Below are 4712 nucleotides of genomic sequence, written 5' to 3'. Positions count from 1 at the left end.
AGCGCCTTCACCTCACCAGGAAAGCGCTATGTTAACTTTCTTTTGCACAAGGTCTCAAAGTTTCACGCTACGTTTTTGCTTGTTGTTTTTTTATCTAAACAATGCTATTGAAACTGCACAGTGATCAGGGTCCCTGGTGCAAAATGTCGACGCAGACCCCATGGAATGTGACGAGGGCCCCTCGCCCCCCATATCTTACAGATATCCACTGAACCTGGGGTGGATGGGGCCCGCCTGTTTTAGGCCCCTCCAGATACACCCTGGCCTAGCGGGCCCAGGGCTGCTGTTCTGAGATGCCTCCGCTGGAGTGAACACGTCATTGTGAGCAAGGGCAGCCCCCTGCGGAAGTCCGTGTACCCCTGGCACTGCTTGGTGTGCCCACGGCAGCGCCCACTGCAGGGCAGGCACATGCCTGCTCGGCTGTGCTGCCGGGGCCCGCTTGGTGGCGGAGCGGCCTTTGTCATCCGCGTCCCACGGTGAGTGTGCCCGGCAGGTACGGGGGTCCTACTACGGATGCGCAGCCCAGGGGGGCACGGGTCCCAGGCTGGACGGATGTGTGGACAGATACAGCGACCAGGCAGGCGGGAAGGGCCAGGCAAGGACATCTCTCTGACACCATCGCTGTGCCCGGCGGCTCCATCGAGGGGCGGCAGCTCTGCTGGGACCAGATTATGTCTGGTGGTGGCAATGAGTCGACGGTTCCATCCAGTGTGACCCTCACAGGAAGAAGGGGTGAGTGTGGCCCGGGACGGCTGGTCGACTCCGCCATCCTCGCTGTTGTCTTCAGTATTGGGTCCCTGTCCGGCCGAGACACCCCACCTTCAAATCCAGAGAGACCCGGAGCAGCGGGCACCAGGCGCCGTGGTGTAACGGTAACTGAGCAGGTGCACCCACCTCCTGAGCTGGAGTACTATCTATCTATCTATCTGTCTATCTGTCTGTCTGTCTGTCTGTCTGTCTGTCTGTCTGTCTATCTATCGCTATCTATCTATCTGTCTGTCTGTCTGTCTGTCTGTATGTCTGTTTGTCTGTCTATCTATCGCTATCTATCTATCTATCTGTCTGTCTGTCTGTCTGTCTGTCTGTTTGTCTGTCTATCTATCGCTATCTATCTGTCTGTCTGTCTGTCTGTATGTCTGTTTGTCTATCTATCTATCTATCTATCTATCTATCTATCTATCTATCTATCTATCTATCCATCCATCCATCCATCCATCCCATGTCTACATCTGTCTGTATGTCAAGCCGTCTGTCTTCTCACACCTCATCTGTTCGTCCTGGTTTACCTGTTTCTTCCTGCCTATTTGCCTGTCTTCCTGCCGGCCCTGTTCGTGTGTCTACCCTGTTAACATGCATTCTAATATCTGCGCGCGGCGTGGACCACACTCGGCCTGCCGCGCGCTGCCATCCTTCCCATGCCTATCCTCCTGCCCACAGCCCCCAGGTGCGGCTGGTACCCCGTGCCCGTCGCGGTGCCACCTCGTGTGCCCATCCCTCTTCTCATGGAGCTGTGCGCCAGGGATGAAGGCACCTCCCGGGTTCACGCAGCCTCCGACCCGTTATATTCGGTATATGGGCTCCAGGAGGTCGGGCACTTGCAAAAGAGAAGAACCGCACAGCAGCTGTGCAGCCCGGGGTGGGTGGTGCTGTCTGTTTAGGATTCCCACAGCTCGTGGTGGTTGTGTTCGAGAGGCCGCGCCAGAATAAATAGGTGCGTGGAGTTATATGAATGTTTTCATTCTGTGGCCTATGGCTGGCGCGGGATCACAGCGCTGGTGGCGCACGCGGGGCAGTTAGCGCTTAGAAATAATGTGGGAGATAAACCCAAGGAACACCAGTGGGGCTGTGCCCGACGGGTGCCATCCTGCACATCCAGTGCGACAACTGAACCTGGGAACGTACAGTCATGTGTGTGTGTGTTTGAGGCAGTGTGTGCGCACGCCCGCCAGTGCATCATACACTGTCCCTTCTGCTTGTACCCTTAACCTTCAAAATGTACATTTATCGTGACCGGCCGAAACCCAGTATGGCGCTATGGAACTCACGTGTGGATTGAACCTCTCGGGTTGTAACTAGGAAGTAACGATGGTCTATCTATCTACATATCTATCTATCTATCTATCTATCTATCTATCTATCTATCTATCTATCTATCTATCTATCTATCTATCTATCTATCTAGCTATCTAGCTATATCTATCTATCTAGTTATCTCTATCTATCTATATCTATCTATCTAGCTATCTAGCTATATCTATCTATCTAGTTATCTCTATCTATCTATATCTATCTATTTATCTTTCTATCATATTTTATTGCATTTATCTTATCATCCATCATCTGTTCATTAATATATCCATCCATCCTTTTTTATTCTGACTTTTATTCTATCTGGCTATTATCTTTTATTCCGTCCATCTATTAATCAATCTATCCATATTTTATTATTCTAACTTTTATTCTATCTATCTATCTATCTATCTATCTATCTATCTATCTATCTATCTATCTATCTATCTATCTATCTATCTATCTATCATCTTTTATTCCATCTAACTATTCATCTATTATCCATTAATTGCTCGTCCGTCTATCCAGCTAGGTAGCTAGCTATCCATCGTTTTTATTCTATCTGTCTTTTATTCTATACATCTATCGTCTGTTATTCTATCTATGTATCTATCCATCTATTTGTCTTGCATTTCTATCTATGGATAAACACATAAAAGCATACATAAACACACTCAAATATACGTAGTGCATATGCGCGTGTATATATATATATATATATATATATATATATATATATTTATAAACACGAGTTATCTGTTTTGTGTGTTTATTTGGATACTTCTATAGATGTTTGTCTAGTGCTGGATCTATAGATACAATGATATGTGTTTATACACATACACGCGTGTATGTATTCACACAATGGCATGTTGTGAATTACTGCGAGCTGCATGCTCTGCAGGAGTCGTATTCCTCACGTTGTACATTTATTGTTTCCATTATTTTACATGTATGTTGAGCATGAAACTTATATTTGTTGTTTTATTTGTCACTCTTTATGTATACCTGGTACGGTCGGAAATTGGAACCGAAAGTTCCTCGTATAATCCTGACACGTCCGAAATATGTTCCAAGCAAGCCGGAGGCGGGTTTCACAATTCATACATGGGGCACACTTTCTAAACCAAAGATTGCCACGAATATTGTTTATAATATTCTAGCTGGCTGTCATGGACTTGTCAGTGTCACCGAGGCAAACATGGCCTCCTCAGAGAACTCGCGCACACCCGGTGCACGGCCCTTGTCAGAGGCAGGACCAGTACAGGACTTTGGCATCTCAGGTTGTGCCCCACAGGTGTCCGGAGGGGACTGCAGGCCTCCCAGTGCTATATCCAGCGCTATTCAGCGCACGGAGGCCCGGGCGGCTTCGAGGCGCTGTCCTGGCCCGGGGCAGAGACTCGCAGCACACCCTGCGGAATGTGGCGTGCTGCAGCCTTGCACCCCCGGCAGCTCGTCTCTGGCACTCACTTTTCAACCTATAATTCCGGCATCGCGGCACGCACATTATCTGCCCGAGTATGTATTTTACCAAACCCATTATTTTTTTTTTAATGATGGGTAATTGTTTCCACCTCGTACACAGCCGCGCCTAATTGGCTTCCTATATTTTAGGAATGGAGGCGCTGAGTATCGTTCATAAATAATTATAGGGGCCGGGCCGGGGTGCAGGCGCTGAGGCACGGCCCTCGCTGCACAAGCAGCCTCACTGGAAAGGCCACTCACCGTCAGAAACAGCAAACCCCCGGCCCTTCGCAGGGCAGACATGTTTCAGCACACCTCGGGGTTAGTGCCGAGGCCTGGGCTGCAGGGTAGAGACAGGGGCGACAGGGGGTCAAAGATGGGCTTGGAAGGTGTGTGTGTGGGGAAGGGGGGCGGGTGGAGCCAGGCAAGGGGAGGGGGTGGGGGGTCACAGGTAATACCTGGAGACCTCTCTGCTGTGGGTGACCTCGACTTGTTAGTAGCTTCAACAGTCTCAAGGAAAGAGTGCCTTAGGGGCCATGTGAGGCGGGGATGAACATGTATGTTGGTTTTTAGCACCCCACACTGCACATGCAGGTGTCAGACATTCTCTCTCTCTAAATTGGTCACTTTTTCACCTATAACAGTCTTCCTTCCTAATGTTTCATCGATGGTCCTAATGGGAGTGTAAGCAAAGCTATTCCTCCCAGGGACCCCCAGCTGCAGATAACCTCACGTCTTCCATTTTATGAACAGTGGGAAGGTATCCGAGTAGATGGCGTGGAAGACTTGGGGATTGTTGTTGTAGGACCGCCAGACGTCTTATGGGTAAAATCCGGACTTGCTTTATGTGTGTGTATGTATGTGTGTGTCACACGCGTCTGTAACAAAACAGAATCGACGGATAGCTCTTTAAGAAGTTATCCTCTCGGACTTGGCAGAAAAGTGTATTTTTCTGCCGACGTGTAATTTTTCATAGTGACTAAATTGTGCCAAGAATCACGGACATTTATTGTAGCTCACAACAAATGTCAAAAACTGGCCCCCTTCCAATACCAGGCTTGATCTCAACGAGCTAAAGCCCGTTTTACAACTGTGCGGTTTATACTTATTTTTAAGTCTCTTTCCCGTTACATTGCTTTTTTATTAATCGAAATGTATTAAAATCAAAGAGCATGGTG

This window comes from Lissotriton helveticus, chromosome 1_1, assembly GCF_964261635.1.
Source record: "Lissotriton helveticus chromosome 1_1, aLisHel1.1, whole genome shotgun sequence".
In the NCBI taxonomy this organism is placed as follows: domain Eukaryota; kingdom Metazoa; phylum Chordata; class Amphibia; order Caudata; family Salamandridae; genus Lissotriton; species Lissotriton helveticus.
The sequence above is the reverse complement of the archived record's forward strand: the minus strand, read 5'-3'. Positions refer to the sequence as shown.